The sequence below is a fragment of the Scyliorhinus canicula genome, chromosome 3 (genome assembly GCF_902713615.1).
Source record: "Scyliorhinus canicula chromosome 3, sScyCan1.1, whole genome shotgun sequence".
NCBI lineage: Eukaryota > Metazoa > Chordata > Chondrichthyes > Carcharhiniformes > Scyliorhinidae > Scyliorhinus > Scyliorhinus canicula.
Genome location: NC_052148.1, coordinates 229,160,622 through 229,180,621, shown reverse-complemented (window position 1 = coordinate 229,180,621; position 20,000 = coordinate 229,160,622). Strand labels below are relative to the sequence as shown.

At 49.2% G+C, this 20,000-nt stretch overlaps 1 protein-coding gene across 2 annotated transcripts in view; it reads left to right on the top strand.

Annotated features, from left to right (window-relative positions):
* LOC119963356 (short transient receptor potential channel 3) overlaps window positions 1-20,000 on the top strand; it is a 204,464-nt gene that overhangs the window by 61,713 nt on the left and 122,751 nt on the right. The window lies entirely within an intron of this gene.

Sequence of the window (20,000 nt, the reverse complement as noted above, 5' to 3'; positions counted from 1 at the left end):
CGCAGTACGCCTATGTAGAGTACCCCGACGGCCGCCAAGGCACTGTCTCTCTTTGGGACCTGGCACCAGCTGGGTCCCCGCACACCCCCCCCCCCCCACTCTCTCTGCCCCGGCACCACCCTCTCTTCTCCCGGCGCACCACGCCACAGCCCCCGCTCCAGGATGATCCACCCTACCCTTGGTCCCACCCGTGGATGAAGATGAGGCTCCCGGAGTCACCGACGACCAAACTGACGCCTGTATCAACACCACACCTGTGGCGCTCGCAACGACGGATCAAGGAGCCCTACCGTCTAAATTTGTAGACTCTTTCTATATATTTTTTAACAACCTGTCTGTAATTAGTTTCCACCACCCCCGCTGAACTCTTTTTTTAACGGGGTGAATGTGGTAGTCACCACTGTTGTATTATATACTGCATACAAGGGTATTACGGTAAGGCCCCTGCACTATAGGCACTGGGGTAGATCCCTGCCTGCTGGCTCCGCCCAGTAGGCGGAGTATAAATGTGTGGGCTCTCCGAGCTGCAGCCATTTCAGCAGCAGCTGCGGGAGGCTCCACATCTCTGCTTAATAAAGCCTTAATTACTCTCTACTCTCGTCTCGTCGTAATTCATAGTGCATCACCGCTGACCCAATATTGTCCCCTTTGCATCCCTGTTAAAACTATAGCCTGACTGTTTAGGATGGCAGGGACACGAAGGGTCAGCAGGGAACACATGCTCGCTGACTCCAACAGCCCAATGCCATTTTATGCGATAACAAGTCTTGATTGGAGGAAGTCTAGCTTTAGAGAGCTGCCGGCCAATGAGATTGGCCGGCAGCTGTCCAGTCCCTCCAGCAACAGTGCTGCAGTGGCAGGAAGATAAATTGCACCAACCAGCCTGAGGCTAAGTCCCAGAAACTGGATACACAGGTAGGAGACAGGAATCTCAGGGCAGGGAGGGTAGGGAAGGTCTGGGAGATCAAGAGATGGGAAACCAGGGTCTTGAGGTAGGCTGAGAAGGGACGGAGGTCCGAACGTTACCAGGCTTTAAATGAGGGGTCCCTTGGTTAGAAGGGGGCTTCTGATGGAAGCACCCAATCACCTTCTCACCTGAGATCTAACTTTCTTTAATCCTGAGTGCCCCCTGCCCCCACCATGAGCTGTCATCTCCCGCCAGCCTAAAACTTGAGGCCGGGCGGGAAATGGATTTAAGTATGACTAAATGGCCATTTCAGGGCCTGAATTGGGGCATGGGCAGGCATCCCATTCAAGGCCCTCCCCGCTAGAGCATAAAATCACTGCGCAATTGGGGCAGGTGGGAACCTGGAGGGAATCCTATCCGAGCAATTTCATGCTCCCCCCCCCCCCCCCCCCCAACCTTAGAACCCACTGGTTGGGGGAGTGTACCATTTTGGCCTCTGAGTTATTTCAAGTGTCAGATCTAAAGTACGAAGAGGGAGGGAGTTGGAAATATGTTAATAGCAGTACAAATAGGAATACTATTCAGCATTGAATAATAGGAGCAGGCAAATCTTGTCTCTAAGAGGATGAGCCTCCCAGGAGACTCTGAACTACAGACCATATAAAACTGATTATTGTGGTGGTTGGAAATAATTGAAGTTTGTTATTTGGTGTGTCACTGATGCTTTGCAGTAAATAACCATAAAGCAAATAGTAATGAGTTGAACAAGGATCATAACATTCTTCTGACCGGATGATTTATAGGTCCTGATTTTCAAATACAACGGAAGATAATGACACAAAACCTTGTCTCTGCATCTATTAGCCCCTTTGTTTATTTTACTGGTACTATGAATTCCCCTCACACTTTGCAGAACTGCAGGATGCTGTGCACAAAGATTTATTTTGCCAAGCGTCCGTTTGGCAATGTTAGTAACCCTTCTTCAGCTATTTACACATTTCTGAGATTCCTTCTAGCCAAATGCGCATTCTTTAATCAATATTGGATTTGAATTTTCCCTGGCCCAAAACAGTCCTCCACTGCCTAAACGTGTTCTGCTGCAGAGGAATACTTGAACTTTATAATGGACCAAGAGCTGGATAGATGCATGTCAGACCAATAAAAAGAACATTTCTGGGTGCAATTCCCTGGAAAGATTTCTAAGTGTGGTAGCGAGCTGGAATTGCCGCGAGCTTCCAGCGCTCGGCCCAGCAAAGCCGGCAACACAATTCAACGTTAATTGGTCCACTTGACGAGACCTCACAGGCTCCTCTTCGCAAATGAAGGCTTGCCAGCTGATTCACCGGGACTGTGCTGCCAGTTCCCCGCGAAGGTCGAGCAGCGCTTAAGCTGCACTTGCTCAGCCAACACCAGCCAGCTCGCAATGATGGCGCCGAGGAGACAATGCTGACCTGGGGAGGCCACGAGTGATCTCATGTTCCCCTGAGGGTCCCAGAGAGTCAGCTCCAAGCAGCCAGTGATGCCTGGGATGAGGTGGCGGCAGCTGACAGCTCGGAGAGTGTGATCAGTAGAACTGGCCTTCAGTGCCATAAGAAGGTCAATGACCTACACCGGGCAGCATGAGTGAGTAGACACCAATGCCCTCCACCTCCTACTCCAAGGGAGTATCCATCCTCCAACAGCCCGTGCGACCCCCCCCCCCCCCCAGCCCTTCCTCCACTCCCTCTCCCTTCAACCCCCCAACCCTCCTTCATACCCCAACACCCCACCACTGTGAACCATGCATGTGGCTAATGGTACCCTCTCAGTATCTCCTCAGAAAAGCTCTTCCATAACCGTCGGGATATGGCCCAGACTGGCGGAGGGGAGCCGGACATAAGATCCTCACCTCCTTCGACGAACAGGCCCTGGAGGTGACTGGGATGGCCGAGGACAGATCGGTCACCCACGCGGGGGCTGGCGGACGCCGTAGCGGTGAGGAACCATCGGGCTCCACCCGGGGGACCTGTCAAACATGAGTTGTTATTGCCTTACTGACTGTCTCATCCCTCCCACTGACCCCATGACCATTCTCCCACAGGTCCTCCACCCGATGGCGCCAGCACATCCCGGCGGCACCCTCTCCTGCCTCCCACGGGACCAGCTCGGAGGAGAGTTCCGAGGATGCAACTGTTATAGTCGCGGCAGAGCTGTCATCCCCACCCTCCACCAGCGCAGGTGCACGCACTTTAATGGACAGATTTCGGGGCCACAATCTGGTGAGCACCACACCGCTGCTGATGTACATCAGGTGGAGGCAGGAACCCCCGGGCGAAACAGCAGTTGGAGGGCTGCTGGATCCCAGGACCCAACTGGGTCCCAGCCTGGTGCTGAGCCTGTGGCACAGAGGTGCCCGAAGCTGGTGGAGACGATAGGGAGCGGCTGGGACATTCAGAGGGAGATGACAATGTCAATCAAGCAGATCCACAGCCGATTCGAGGTGTCCCAGAGGCTGGGGCCGCAGGTGATGGTGCAGCCAATACATGGCACCGAGGCCAACACTGCTAGGGTGGCAACCCAACCACAGTGGAGAGCCTGGTACATGATGTCGGCACCATGACTGAAGGTATCCAAGGCATCGCTCAGTCAGTGACGGCCATGGCGGAGAGACTTGGCAGAATGTCCGACTCGCTGGGGGATGTGACCCAGCAGGCTGTCCTTGACGAGGTTCTGCGGGACATGCCCCACTCTCAGATGGGCATGGCTGAGGTGCTGCGGAGGTAGGTAGGGGTACAACACATTAAACACCTTTTCACACAACCATTATGATGCCTCTGTCACTTCCTTCCGCAATGCGGGCTGTCCTCCGGACCCTTTGCCCATCTCTCCAGGATCACCATCCCTCCGGCCATGGACATGTCCCCAGAGCTCTGTTCCATCCCCCGGGTGTTTGGATGTTGCGTGCGTGGTGCTGCCCTCGCAGTGTTCAAGCACAGTATCCAGGCATCAAGTTGATTGGGATGCATGGCAATGACTCCCACATGCTACATGGCTCTCCCACCCACAGGGATCCACTTGGTGATGCACCATCAATTGGACGCGAGACACGATGAAGATCCAAACTGTGGCTTTAATCAGCTAGTTGTTAGCCCGGTGGTTGACTACAGAGAAAGGCCGACTGCCGGGAAACCTGGGTACTTATACCCCGCCTCTGAGGCGGTCTCTACTTGCCTCTCGACCAATTGGTGAGCAGTCACATGACTAGTCCCAGCCAATCAGACGAGAGGCACATGACCAGCCAGAGCCAATGGGAAACCAATGCTCTGCACCAATGGCAGTGCTCCCACTCATATCACCACATTCACCCCTTGTGGAGAAAGACGACGGGGGGGGGGTGTGAGGGGAAGAGAGGGGGGGGGGTCCGAGGACTGGTGGTATGAGTAGAGATAATCGAGAAGATATGGGCTGCCCACTGGCTCGTGGCAAAATAAACAATACTACATACTACATTAGGATGCAAAGAAATGACAATAGAGTCCAATAAAGTCCCATGGTTGCATCAGATGGAGACGATCAACCTGTCAGGTGCCCATGGTGTTCTGGTGGACCGTCGCAGTGGAGCCGGTGACGTCGGGCCGATGGTCGTCCTTGCCTCCGGGAGCGTCGGTCGTAGATGTGTCTCCGTACCCTGGGCCGGTGGTGGAGACGCTGTAATCGGGGAAGAGGGGGTATGTGCGCTGGGTCGTGGGGGCGTGGGGGTAATTGGGGTTGGGAAGAGGTGTTGATGGAAGAGAAGAAGGCCGCACGCCGGTGGATGCCAGATCCCGAAGCGAGACCGTATCCTGCCGACCGTCGGTATACTCCACGTACGCATACTGCGGGTTGGCGTGGAGTAACTGGACTCGCTCAACCAACGGGTCGGACTTGTGCACCCGCACATGCTTCCGGAGCAAGATGGGCCCGGGAGTGGCCAGCCAGGTCGGGAGAGGGGATCCTGAGGACGACTTCCTAGGGAAAACAAGAAGATGTTCATGAGGTGTTTGATTAGTGGTAGTACAGAGGAGAGACCGGATTGAGTGAAGGGCATCGGGGATGACCTCTTGCCAACAGGGGATAGGGAGATCTCTGGACCGTCGGGCCAGCAGAATGGTCTTCCAAATGGTGCCATTCTCCCGCTCGACCTGACCGTTACCCTGGGGGTTATAACTGGTCGTCCTGCTAGAGGCTATGCCCCTGCTGAGCAGGAATTGACGCAGTTCGTCACTCATAAAGGAGGACCCCCGGTCGCTGTGGATGTACGCGGGGTAACCGAACAGGGAGAAGATGGAGAGGAGGGCCTTTATGACGGTTGTTGTGGTCATGTCGGGACAGGGAATGGCGAAAGGGAATCGGGAGTATTCGTCAATAACACTCAAGAAATATGTGTTACGGTTGTTGGAGGGGAGGGGACCCTTGAAGTCTATACTGAGACGTTCAAAGGGGTGGGATGCCTTGATCAGATGCGCTCGTTCGGGGCGGTAGAAGTGCGGTTTATACTCGGCGCAGACGTGGCAGTCCCTGGTGACGGGCCTGACTTCCTCGACGGAGTAAGGCAGGTTGCGGGTCTTAATAAAATGGTAAAAACGGGTGACCCCTGGATGGCAGAGGTCCGTGTGGAGGGAGCGGAGGTGGTCAATCTGCGCGCTGGCGCAGGTACCGCAGAATACGGCATCGGGAGGCTCGTTAAGTTTACCAGGACGATACAAGATATCGTAGTTGTACGTGGACAACTCGATCCGCCACCGCAAGATCTTGTTGTTCTTGATCTTGCTCCTCTGTGTCGAACATGAAAGCCACTGACCGTTGGTCTGTGATGAGGGTAAACCTTCTGCCGGCCAGATAGTGCCTCCAGTATCGCACAGCTTCGACTATGGCCTGTGCCGCCTTTTCCACCGAGGAGTGGCAGATTTCGGAAGCGTGGAGGGTTCGTGAGAAGAAGGCCACGGGTCTGCCCGCTTGGTTCAGGGTGGCCGCCAGAGCTACATCAGACGCGTCGCTCTCGACCTGGAATGGGAGGGACTCATCGATAGCATGCATCGTGGCCTTTGCGATATCTGCTTTGATGCGGCTAAAGGCCTGGCGGGCCTCCATCGACAGGGGAAAGGAGGTGGACTGGATGAGGGGGCGGGCTTTGTCGGCGTAGTTGGGGACCCACTGGGCGTAATAGGAGAAGAAGCCCAGGCAGCGTTTGAGGGTTTTGAGGGAGTTGGGGAGAGGGAGTTCCATCAGGGTGCACATGAGTTCGGGGTCGGGGCCTATCACTGCGTTATGCACTACATAGCCGAGGATGGCTAGACGGTCGGTGCTAAACACGCACTTATCCTTATTGTAGGTTAAATTAAGGAGTTTCGCGGTTCGGAGGAATTTTTGAAGGTTGATGTCATGGTCCTGCTGGTTGTGGCCGCAGATGGTGACGTTATCGAGATACGGGAAGGTAGCCCGTAATCTGTACTTGTTGACCATTCGGTCCATCTCCCGTTGGAAGACTGAGACCCCATTTGTGACACCGAATGGAACCCTGAGGAAGTGGTAGAGGTGCCCATCTGCCTCAAACGCGGTGTACATGCGGTCACTCGCGCGGATGGGGAGCTGGTGGTAGACGGACTTAAGATCCACTGTGGAAAAAATTTTGTATTTCGCGATCCTGTTAACCAGGTCGGAAATACGGGGGAGAGGATACGCGTCCAGCTGTGTAAACCTGTTGATTGTCTGACTGTAATCAATGACCATCCGGTTTTTCTCCCCAGTCCGAACTACCAGCACTTGGGCTCGCCAGGGACTGTTGCTGGCCTCGATAACTCCTTCCTTAAGGAGCCTCTGGACCTCGGACCCGATGAAGGTCCGGTCCTGGGCACTGTATCGTCTGCTCCGAGTGGCGACAGGTTTACAATCTGGGGTGAGATTAGCAAACAAGGAAGGGGGGTCCACTTTGAGGGACGCGAGGCTGCAGACAGTAAGGGGGGGAATAGGACCGCCGAATTGGAAGGCTAAGCTCTGCTGGTTGCACTGGAAATCCAGGCCCAAGAGTGCCGGAGCGCATAGACGGGGGAGAATGAGGAGTTTGAAGTTTTTGAAAACCCTCCCCTGGACCCTGAGGTCCGCTATGCAGCACTTGGTGATTTGGACGGAGTGCGAACCCGAGGCCAATTCGATTTTATGCTTAACTGGGTGGATGGGGAGCGTGCAGCGTCTTACCGTGTCGGGGTGGACGAAACTTTCCGTGCTCCCGGAGTCCAGAGGCATTTCGTCTTGTGTCCATTGAGCTGGATCATTGTCGTAGTCTTGGTGAGCAAGCGTGGTCGCGACTGGTCGAGTGTGATGGAAGCAAGTCGTGGCGAGAGTTCCAGGTCATCCTCAGTGGCAGAGTAATCGCTGGCAGGGCCTTCTGTGTTGGCCCAAGATGGCGGCGCCCAGGACCCGCACGTGGAATCGGGGCCCCAAGATGGCGGCCCCCATGAACCGCACGTGGTGTCCGGGACCCAAGATGGCGGCGCCCATGGCGGCTGGGGGCAGTGTCAGTGGCGTCTGCGGGCCGGTCGGGGCAGCTGGGAGCGCGGGTCGGGAGGACCTTGGGGCCGTTGCGGGGGCCGGGAGGCGGGCCGGAGAGGTCCAGGATCACTAAGTTCTACATGGCATTACAGCCTTGACTCAAACACAGGCAAAAGAGTGGAATTCATAAGTTGAGGTCAGAGAGACTGTGCTCGATATTGATACTGTAGTTAACTGAGTGGGGCATCAAGAAAATCAAGTAAAATTTAAATAATTGGGAATCATGGAAAGCGCTCCACTGGTTGGAGTTTTACATAGCATGAAGGAAGGTGGTTGTGGCTGAGGCCAGCCATTTCAGCACCATCCAGGACGTTGGTGCAGGACTTCCTCAGGCCAGGGTTGTAGGCCTAACCATCTTTGGCTTCTTCATCATTGACCTTCATTCCATCATCGGATTGGCAGTGCGGATGTCCACTGATGATTGCATGATGTTCAGTACCATTCCTGACTCCTCAGTCTATACCTGCGAGCAGCAAGACCCTGGGCAACATTCAAACTTGGGCTGGTAAGTGTCAAGTAGCATTCGTGCCACACAAGTGCCAGGCAATGGCCATGCCCAACAAGAGAGAAACCAACCAATTCCCTTTCACATTGAATGGCATTACCATCGCTGAATACTCCACCATCAACATCTGGATGTTACCATTGAATCTTAACTGCGTCAGACATATAAATATGATTTCTACAAAATCAGCTTTAAGGCCGGATATTCTGCAGAGAGTAACTCACCTCCTGACACCTGAGAACCTCCTCACCAGGTACAAGGTAGAAGTCAGGAGTGTTATGGAATACCCTACACTTGCCAGAATGAGCACAGCGGCAGTAGTGTGAACCCTCCACAAATGTACTGCAGCAACTCACTCAGCCTCCTTCAACAGCGCCTTCCGAACATTGGAAGGTGAAGGATTGCAGCTGCATGATAATACCACCGCCTGCAAGTTCCCCTCCAAGATATATAGTATCCTGACTTCGAACTACACCATCGTTCCTCATGGTCACTGGGTCAAAGTCCTGGAACTCACTAACAAAACTGTACCTACATCAAATGGATGACAGCAGTTCAAGAAGGTGGCTCACCACCATCTTCTCGAGGACAATTAGGGATGGGCAACAAATGCTGGTCTTCTCATTGATGTTCACATCCTGTGACCCACCGAGGTGTGTGTCTCTGTACTGGTGGAATGGCGGATGATTGCTGTGACGCCTTAATGATGTCCGTCTATGAGCTCTCCACCCAGGTGTTCTCTTGGGTGGGGCGGGGGGGGGGGGGGGTATGACTCCAGATGGCCCGGCCGCGATCTTGCCGACACAGCCTTCGCAAAACTTCCTGTCAAATGCGCCCAAAACCGGAATTTAGCTTTGGTCTGCACCATATATGTGTGCAAAAAAAAAAAGAGCAGAACACAGAGCACTTTTTCAGGAAACAGTGTGTGCATGGGAGAATATCATTGATCTTTTCAGTGAACGTTTAATGGGAAAAGACAATACATTAAAGCGTTCACTCAGGTCCCATTAATTATTAGTTAAGGTGAAATGGCATCTGACTTTTTTAACTGATCAGTTAAATTGATTCTGTTCTGCATTCATTACAAATTTCATCACCCTGTGCAAAATGCCAATCATTTACTGGAAAATCAATTTGAGAAGAACCTTGAACATTTCATGAAGCTGAGATTAGTAAGGAGTTTGAACCATTTCCTCAGACACTTTATAAATCAGAGTTGAAGCAACTGCCAATATATGATGAGGATGAAGATACCAACGGTTTGGATGCTAAATCTGCTGATGACAGAAAGGTAGGTCGGATAGTAAGATGTGTGAAAGTGCGTGGACGTGCAGAGCTCTTGCTAGACCTACATAATGAACACCTACGAGTGTCTAAAATGAAGATGCTTGCTCGGAGCTACGTCTGATGGTCCGACATCGACGATAACATTGAATGAGTAGCCCAGTGATGCCCCCAGTGTCAGGTGCCCCGACGATTACCCCCGGTACCCCACTCCACCCGTAGGAATGGCCCAGAGGATTTTAGGCCCGGGTTTATATCGACTTTGCGGGCCTTTTCCAGGTGGCAATGTTCCTCCTCCTGCTAGACGCTCACTCTAAGTGGCTGGGAGTGGTGCAGGTGCCGGTGACAACCGCCTGGGCCACTGTGGAAAAACGATGCCAGATTTTCAGTACGCATGGAATCACCAAAGTACTGATGTCCGATAACGGCATGGTGTTCGCAAGCGTGGCTTTCGCATCCGCCAATGCAATTCGACATGTGCGGACTGGTTCCCACCACCCAGCTTTGAAAGGATTGACTGAAAGAGCGGAACAAACATTTAAGCTGGGCATGAAGAAGCTGACGGCTGGATCCTGGGACACTCGCCTGGCGCGTTTTCATTTCTTCTATCACACGACACCGCATGCCACGACGGGCTTTGCACCAGAGGAGCTCCTGATGGGCCGATGCCTCCACACCTACCTGAGCTTGGTCATCCCCAATCTCAGCGGGAGGGGCCACCAGGACCAGTCCGAGATCAACGCTGGTCGCCGTCCGCAGGTCTGCATTTCACTCCCGGCAATGGCGTGCACATCCAAAACTTCGGCGATGGGGCAGTTGGGTCCTAAGTGCCATCTTGGCAGCCACCGGGCTGGCATTCTACAAGGTCAGAGCACAAGGGCGGGAATCCAATCGCCATGTGGATCATCTTTGGTGCCGCATGCCGGATGTCCCCACCGAACGCGCCCCCACCCCCCACCCCCCACGGTCCTAGCTCCACCAGGCACGCCGCTGGCCCTACCACCCCTACTGCTGTCACTACTGGTCCTGTGGCCACAGACAAAGGCCCCCTAACTGCGGGACACCGAGATGTTGGACAAGGATTCACTTAGGCCGACTCAGAGACCGCAATGGAATAGCTGCCCCCACCCAAGGCACCTGCACCAGCACCGGCCACCGTGCCCACAACACCACCTCAGCGGTCATCATCCAAGCTCTGTTCTCCAGTCTGGTACATGTCCCCTAGGCTGACACAGCCCACGCCAAAGCATCAACCCCGATCTAAATGGACCTGAGGTCCAGGACAGGTTCTGACAGACATGGACACGTCTCCAGACTTGGGGTGGGGGGGGGTGTTATAACTTCAGCAGAGATCATGGAATAGGAACCATCAGCTTTCCATGCCGTCTGGGGAACATGAACTTCCCTGGTAAAGGTGCCCCTTAACAGGGGTAGCCCCTCTAGTATAAAAACCCTGACCTGGATGCAGGTCGGGGAAGGAGAAGGAGTGGTGATGACTTGATTGTAAGCAATAATAAACCTCTTCGGACTTTAACCTATGGCTTATGCAAGGCTGCTTACGTTGATCTAACAGTGTCCAAAGGTTAGGCTGGGTTTTGGGGTTACGGGGATAGGGCGGGGGATTGGGCCGAGGTAGGATGCTCTTTCGGAGGGCCGGTGCAGACTCGATGGGCCAAATGGCTTCCTTCTGCATTGTAGGGATTCTATGAATGCTCTCATTTATTGTGAGGAGAATTGAATACAAAAGTAGGGAGGCTATGCTTCAGTTATACAGGGCACCTGTGAGACCACATCTGGAAGGCTTTGTATTGGTCTCCTTATTTAAGAAAAGCTGTAGGGAGGGGGATTCTCCAGGGCAGGGAACCAGTGGTGGGAATCACAATGCTCTGGTGCGTTGGGTGAGAGGCAAAAAACGGGTTTCATGTTGGCTTCAAATCAAACCCATTGCAAATCCCCCAGCCGGCCCTGATAAGATCCCAACTGGCCCCAACAGGTTTCCTGGCCAGATGCAGTGGGAACGTGCTAGTACCAGATTAATTTTAATTTGAAATAAATTAACGGGCAGAATACCCCAGCTCACCTGCTTCCTGGGATGCTGCAGTCTCCTCAGACGGTAGTCCCATTGGCATGAATTGGTGCAACTCCTGAAAAACGGGGACCTGTGCAGCTTTCACTCCGAGAGGTGGCAAGCGGGTGAGTACCTTCCCAACACTTGCCTCCAGGGTACCGAGGGGTGTAAGACCTTCATGGTGGGGATCGGGGGCTTTGAGCTTGGCTGGAGGGGCTCAAGTCAGGCATCTTTCATGGGATTAGTGTTGTTTGGCTGGTCTTTCCATCTGTAGCCTTTGAACTCTTTAAACTGTTTGTCAGCATGTAAAATTAAAGATCCCTGATGAGAATGAAAGTCCTCCCATCTGTAGACTTAAAAGCTTTAAACTGACTGTCAGCATACCAAGTTCAAAGATCTGTGAGATGAAGGTAAAGGTATTTCCTTTAATGTGGTGGAAACCTTTGAAGTGTTTTTTTCACGATTCACTTCATTGCACTTTATCTTTTTCAAGCTTGAGTGCATACCTAGAAGCCAAAAAGCTTTGAACTGCATTGTTTCCAATCAATTGCACGGAACATTGCATTTTAAAATCCTCCAGGCAACTTCAAATGAAGGATTACTTATATCGCTCTTCAGGGGTCCTTTAACTCTGAAGAGCAACTGTTTTCTAAGACCATTTATTTAAAGAGGCAATCTCTTGGTTCTGATGACCTTTCTGGAAAGATGAGGTGCTCAGAGCAAAGAGGGGGACTGAAGGGGGTGCTGATGGCAGGAGGGTTCTTACCAGTGACTGGGGGAGCCTTGCTAGTGATCCGGGGGGGGGGGGGGGGGGGGGGGTTACAACAGCATTCTGAGACCGGGTGCCTTTTTAAAAGAGTGCCCCAATCTCTGATGAGCGGGACATGTCAGAGAGATTAGGTCCTGCCCCTCTCAGGCCTCGCAAAAACCCTGATCCTCCTTGCAAAATTTACTATATGCCACTGACTGGCACGAAAACCCTGATCCTGGTTAAAAGAAATTCTAAGTGGCACTGAATGGCGTGTCAAGTTCACTCATTTGGCCAGCGGAAAGCACTCCTGTTTTCCTGCTGGTGGGAGCACTAAGTCTTCAAATGGGATAATTGCGGCCATAAATACGTTGGAAGCAGTTCAGAGAAGGTTCACTAAACTAATACCAGGAATGGGTGGGTTGTCTTCTGAGGAAGGATTGGACAGGTTAGGCTGGTATCTGCTGGAGTTTAGAAGAATATAAGGCAAATTGATTGAAATATATAAGATCGTGAGTGGTCTTGATAGGCTTGAAGTGGAGAGGATGCTTCCTCTTGTGGGAGAATCTAGTACTAGGGGCCGGGGTCATCCATTTAGTGCAGAGATGAGGAGAATTTCTTTCTCTCAGAGGGCTGTGAGTCTTTGCAACTTCCTTTCTCAAAAGGAGGTGGAAGCAGATTCATTGAATATTTTTAAGGCAGGGGTTAGATCAATCTGTAAGAAGCAATGGGGTAAAGGTTATGAGGGGTATGCGGGAATGTGGAGCTGATATTGAAATCAGATCTTATTGAATGTCAGAGCAGGTTTGAAGGTTTGAGTGGCCTCATCCTGCTCTTAATTTGCATGTTGGTATATTGAAAAGGGACGAAAATAAATATGAAATAAAATGCTGGAACAACAAAGCAGGGACTGTCACCATATAAAAATAAAAATGTTTGGGCATAAATTTTTCTTTTTTAAAAAATTATTTGTATTTAAATTTTTGTCAAAAACGAAATTTTTGCATAACCGTACGCAAAAATTAACAGAACAAAATAAATGTTAATCGTATATACAAAGAAAAGAACAATACAACATAACGATCCCCCATCCTTTTAATGCCTGCCTTATGCCAGCTTTGAAACCCTCCGTCTACCTTGCCCGGGACAAATCTGTGATTATTATGTATCGGGGTCCAAACTGAGGCTCCCTCCACCCCCCTGGGCCTTCTCCACTGACCCCAGATCTTTAATGCCGCCACCACCACCGGACTGGAGGAGTAGCGGGCCGGCGAGAACGGCAGAGGTGCTGTTACAAGTGCCCCTAGGCTGGTACCTGTGCATGTGGCTGCCTCTAACCGCTCCCACGTCGACCCCTCCCCCAATACCCCTTTCCTAATCATGGCTATGTTAGCCGCCCAATAGTCGCTGCAAAAGTTCGGCAGCGCCAGCCCCCCCCCCCCCCCCCCCCCGCCCCCAACTGCGCTCTAGGTACAGTCTCTTTACTCGCGGGGTAGGCCCAGTATGCGCAAGTTCTGCCTCCTGGACCTGTTTTCAAGGTCTTCCAGCCTCTTCTGCCACCTCTTGTGTAGGGTTTGGTGTGCCTCCACCCTGACGGCCAGGCCCAGTATCTCGGCTTCGTTATCCGAGACCTTTTTCTCAATCTCCTTGATCGCCTTCTCCTGCATTTTCTGGGCCTCAACCATTTTCTCCATTGAGGCCTTCATTGGGGACAGCATCTCCGTTTTCAGGTCAGCAAAGCAGCTTCTAAGGAACTCCTGCTGTTCCTGCGACCACTGGGGCCCACGCTGCCTTAACCAAGCCGGCCGCCATTTTCTGATCCAGTGCCCGTTCCTGCCGCTTATCGCTGGTCGTTTGTTTGGCCGTCCTGCTCCTGGCCCCCTCCATGAACTGTTGTGGGGAGCCTTCTAGAGCCGTTTGCCCACCAGCTTGCGTCGAAAAGGGGTCATCAAAGCTCCTTGAAAGGGCCCGTTAGTCTGTTAGCGACGGGAGCTGCCGAAAACGCGACCTCCCCGCGCATGGCAGCCACCGGAAGTCCCGGGCACAAATTTTCAACAAAACACCCATATCAGGATTTTAGTTTGAGAACCTTATATGTACATTGGACTGCAAAAATACATAGAATCATGGAAAACAACCAGATAATTATTTTCAGACTTGCAAAGGAACAATAGTTGCAAAGTGATAGTTATTATGAAATCAAAGTCAAAAATTGCTCTTAATGGTTCCGTGGAATTAAAATGGGTGGAGTGTACAACAGATAGGTGATTCATTATCACCCATTTTACACCACCACCAAGATGAACAAAGACTTTTCGGGTCTGGAGTGGGAACAGAAATGAAGGGAGCCGAGGATAACAAGGGATTTGAAAACAAGAATGAGGATTTTAAAATTGGGGTATTGTTAGACCAGGAGCCAGTTTAGATTAGAAAACACAGGTTTGTTACCCACAGAGAGATAAATGAAACATGACCTGAGCTAAGATGCAGGCAGTGGAGTGGATATATGATTGGAAGTTCATCTCAGGTTCACTACAACTCTAAGGTTGTGAATGGTCTGGCTCAATTTCAGATAGTTGCCAGGATGTAAATGATAGCCAGAGAACAAAGACAATGGTTTCAGACTTCCCAATATTAGGTTGGAATAAATTTCTCCTCATCTAATCATGGGTACTTGACAAGCAGTGTGGCAAATCAGAGACCCAAATAAAATGCCTCCTGTGAGATGTGATTCCACAATTGGGCAGCACTTGCTGCACAATCCTGAGTGTGATAATACCTACACTAACAACCAATTTAATGTAATCTGTTGAGTTTGTAACATGACTAATTTATGCTGGCTAGAGGCAACATATATTCACATATAGGGATCCATTTCCTGCAAAGAAAAGAAATATGTTCAAATCTTGAATCTTTTTCGAATTATCCGGGAGGGACCTTGCTGTAATGTATGTGTGGAACCTGATGTGTTTTTGGATGGTATTGATGGGGAGTAGGGTGTAGATGAATAATAGGAGGGGGCCAGGGACAAATTCTTGAAGGACTCCAGAGCAAATGGTGCAGTAGTTGGAAGAGAAGTTATTGCAGGTGATTCTATGGCCAAGATTCAATAGGGAAGAATGGAATCATGGATGATGGAGGACAGGTATTGGAGGAAGATAGTTTGATCAGCTGTGTCAAAGGCTAAAGACAAATTGCAAAGGATGATGAGAGATAGTTTATCACAGTCACAAAGCATTTAATCTGATTGGAGGGATTTAAACATGGAATTACAGGAAAGGTGAGCACGGATTTGGGACAACATGTTCAAGGTCTTTGTGTGAAAAGGGAGATACAAGTCATAGGAACAGGAGTAGACTGTGTGCCTGTTCAGCTTGCTCTGCCATTCAAAATGATCATGGATGGTCTTCGGCGTCCATTCCATTTTCCTGCTGGTCCCCATATCCCTTAACTCCCTGAGAAACCAGAAATCTGTCTACTCCAGCCTTAAACGTATTCAATGATGAAGCATCCACATCGCCTGGGATAGAGAATTCCAAATATTCATAACCCTTTGAGTAAAGCAATTTCTTCTAATCTCAGTCCTAAATGATTGGCCCCTTATACGGAGACTGTGCCCACATGTTTTATGCTCCCCAACTCGCAGAAACAGCGTCTACCCTATCAAGCCCTCACAGAAGTTTGTAGGTTTCAATGCAATCGCTTCTCATTCTTCCAAACTCCAGAGAATATAAACCCAGTTTATTCAGCCTCTCATCGTAGGGCAACCCATTCATCCAGGGGACTAGTCTAATGAACCTTTGCTGCACCGTCTCTTAAATGTGGAGTCCAAAGCTGCACAGATGTGGTCTCATCAAAACCCTGTACAACTATAGCAAGATTCATTTATTCCTGTACTCCAATCCCTTTGTAATAAAGGCCAATGTGCCATTTGCCTTCCTAATTGCTTGCTGCACCCAATGCAAACTTTTGCATTCCTTGTACAAGCACACCCATATCTCTTTGAATATCAAACTTTACACATTCTGCACCTTTTAAAAAATATTCAGCTTTTCTATTCTTATGACCAAAGTAAATAACTTTACACTTGTTGCCTATGCACTTAACTTGCCCATATCTCTTTGCAGCCTCCCAGTGTCTTGCTCACAGCTTTCCTTTCTACCTAGCTTGGTATCATCAATAAACGTTGATGCATTACTCTGCCTTTTCATCTAAGTCATTAATGTAGATTGTAAATAGCTGAGGCTCCAGCACTGACTGTTGCGCCGCTCAACTATTCACTGTTTGCCAACTTGAAAAGTCCTGATTATGCCCGCTCACTGCTTTCTATTTGGTAACCAATCCTCTACCCAGGTTAAAATACTACCCCAATTCCCTCAGATTTGTGATCGTTTTTGTAACATCTTAAGCCTCTTCTTTTAATCTAACACTATCCTTAACTTGCTGACTGAGCCATGGATTGGTCTTTCTCGCTAAACTTTTGTTTTTCAGTGGAATGTATTTTTGTTGAAGATTGAATTGCTTCTATAAAAAAGTTTCCCATTCTTCATTTAGCTCCATGCCTTTTAATCTATTTACCCAATTAGCCTTAGCTAGTCCCCCCTCCCCCCCATAACTATGTAATTGGCTTTGTTTAAGTTTAAGGTTCTTGTTTCTGATTGGAGTATGTCACTTTCAAACGTAACATGGAATTCAATGGTATTATGATCACTATTTCCCAAATATTTTACTATGGCAGGACTAATTAACCCTGCTTCAATACACAGATTGGAGATGTGACAGTGGTCTGTAAGGACATTCGGTTCCAGGGTGGGTGCTTTGAGAAGTGGGGTGCTGACTCAGATTTGAAGGGTGCAGGGGACAGTATCCAAGGAGAAGGAACCATTAGGATATCAGCTAACATGTGGCTCAGAAAGGGAGGTTATGTGATCAAGAGTCTAGTTGGGATAAGGTTAAGGGAGCAGGGGTGGGTCTCATGGACAAGATGAGTTCAGTTATAATTAATTAATTAATAATCTTTATTAGTGTCACAAGTAGACTTACTTTAACACTGCAAGGAAGTTACTGTGAAAATCCCCTAGTTGCCACACTCTGGTGCCCGTTCAGGTATACTGAGGGAGAATTCAGAATGTCCAATTCACCTAACAGCACGTCTTTCAGGACTTGTGGGAGGAAACTGGAGCACCGCGAGGAAACCCACGTAGACGCAGGGAGAACGTGCAGACTCTGCACAGACAGTGACCCAAGCCGGGAATCGAACCCAGGTCCCTGCTACTGTGAAGCAACAGTGCTAACCACAGTGCTACTGTGCCGCCCTAGTTACAGCAATGTTGGAGATGGAGTCGAATCCAGCAAGACCCCTAGTTTAGGGCTAGGGCAGTGGAAAACTTGAGGGGAAGTTTGGCCTGATGGGCTGGGAGAAGAGAGGAATGCAGCAGAGCCAGCTGAAAATATGTTCTTGATCTTTGTAACAAAAGCTCCTTGCACTTACCGGAGAGGTGGGTGCAAGAGGCAAGGAAGGAGGCACATTAAGAAAATATTCTGTAGCTGAGGGGAGAAGCCAGAAATTATTGCTGCACTCCTGGATGATCTTTAAATAGTGAACTATTTAAAGTGAGTAGGACGTTATAGTGCATCAATATTGCTGGAATGAGAGACATGTTGACTTGCACTTTTCCGGACAAATGCAAGAATATCAAACTTCAAACAATCATGCCAATTTATAAGGGCAGCACGGTGGCTGTGGTTAGCACTGCAGCTTCACGGTGCCGAGGACCCGGGTTTGATCCCAGCCCTGTGTCACTGGCTGTGTGGAGTTTGTACAATCTCCCGTATTTGCGTGGGTCTCACCCCCACAACACAAAAAGGCATGCATGGTTGGTGGATTGGTCATGCTAAATTGTCCCTCAATTGGAGAAAAATAATTGGGCACTCAAATTTTTTTTTAAAGCAATTTATAATAGAGGAGAGAAGTGTGTTGATTGATTGCCAAGTTGTTTCTGATTGGCCTAGGCATTACTATGGAGAAAGCAATGCAAAACTATAGGCTCCCGAAGTTCCCAGACAATTCAAAAAAGGTGTAAAGCTTGAACATATTCCTTTTATTTGTAATAAACGGTCACTGTGTGCGGTTAAGTGAGCCACAGTATGAGCCTGACTGATTCTTTTAAATTGGTTGTTAGTGTAGCTATTTCTGCACTTAGGGTTGTTCAGCAAGTGCTGCCCAATCACGGAATCACATCTAACAGTAGATGTTTTGTTTTGCAAGCATGGGATGGTTGAGCAGAGTCTGTACTTTGCCCGTTATGAACATTCATAGGAACATGCTGTTTGATTCAATCAGCTAATCGTCGGGGCATATGTACCGAGCATCACACTGACACTGAAATTCAAACATGAAATAGAATTGTGAGGTGGACAGAACATTTTTTTCTCTGATGGCAACATCCCGTCAGTACAAAGTACCATTCACAACGTCACTGCATAGTACCAGTAGAAATGGATTGCTTCACTTGTTCTTCCAATTTTTGAGGTACATTGCCGTTCCCGGATAACTTGAGGTAGACCGAGCACTTTTCAGGTCCAATAGTGGGGCCTTTGGCATGATACACAGCGAACAATGATCTGATCAGGATAGCCATTGTTCTGCAAGATAGCTTTGATGGACTTGATTTCTGCATTGAGCTTACATAGTGAGTAATGACTTGGATCTTATTTGCAAGATTGCTGATAATGTCAATGTTATAGCACCTAGACCTATACAAATCCCAACGTACATATTCACCAGTGAAGGTAGGTGTGGGGTAGACAGTAGTGAAGAACACATTAGCAGATTTCTCAAATAGCACATTGAGAAAAGTGAACAGGTTAGACTCTGTTTCAAACGTGAATTTGAGTACAGGACAGGGCATATTAAGGACATCAAAGTGGTTTCAAATATCATGAATGTACCATCTACATATCAAAAATATGCTTGGGTAGGAGGTTAGGGCTCATTCCATCAAAAGTGCATTTCTTGTAGAAACAGACAAGCAGGCAGCACAATGGTGCAGCGGTTAGCACTGCGGCCTCACGGCGCCGAGGTCCCAGGTTCGATCCCGGCTCTGGGTCACTGTCTGTGTGGAGTTCGCATATTCTCCCCGTGTTTGTGTGGGTTTTGCCCCCTCAACCCAAAAGATGTGCAGGATAGGTGGATTGGCCACACTAAATTGCCCCTTAATTGGAAAAAAAATGAATTGGGTACTCTAAATTTATTTTTAAAAAGGAAAAGAAGAAAGAAACAGACAAAAATGTTCACAAGTGCTGGATCTAGAGGGGATCCCATGGCTGCAATTTCTATTTGGGCAGACATGGTGTCATTAAAACTGAACTTGACATTACGAGTTGCTGAGTTCATAAGTTTAATTAATACAGATTCAGAAAATGGCAGTGTGTCAATATTGCCATGATACCTCGACACAACGCAAGTGTATGTTGGTTCATAGTTTATAATTATTGGTTTTACCTGCTTGCTTTATGATTAGTGATTGTTAAATTTTCCTGTCCATAATGTGAACAAATTGGTATGGTTAATTTAACAGATTTGGAAATTGAGCTTGACAGACATTTGGCACTTCTGATTCTTTCAAGTCTGATTTATGTTTCCTAAATATTTCAGGTGCCCACTGAACAAATAACTTTGATTTATCTAAGTATGCAGTTTATTGATGTTTGGGAGTGTAAAGTCAGGTTTTACAGAGCATTTGTTCATCTCCAAGCCTGTGTAGAATTTCTCTTTCAGTTTTTCTCAGGCAGATGTGAAGGCAATCAACATTTCTAAATTTATTTTATTCCAGTTTTATCAATTTTATGTAACAGATGAGTCATGGTTCTCACACCTTCCTCGCAGGAGCATGGAGACAATTGAATTACAGGATACACA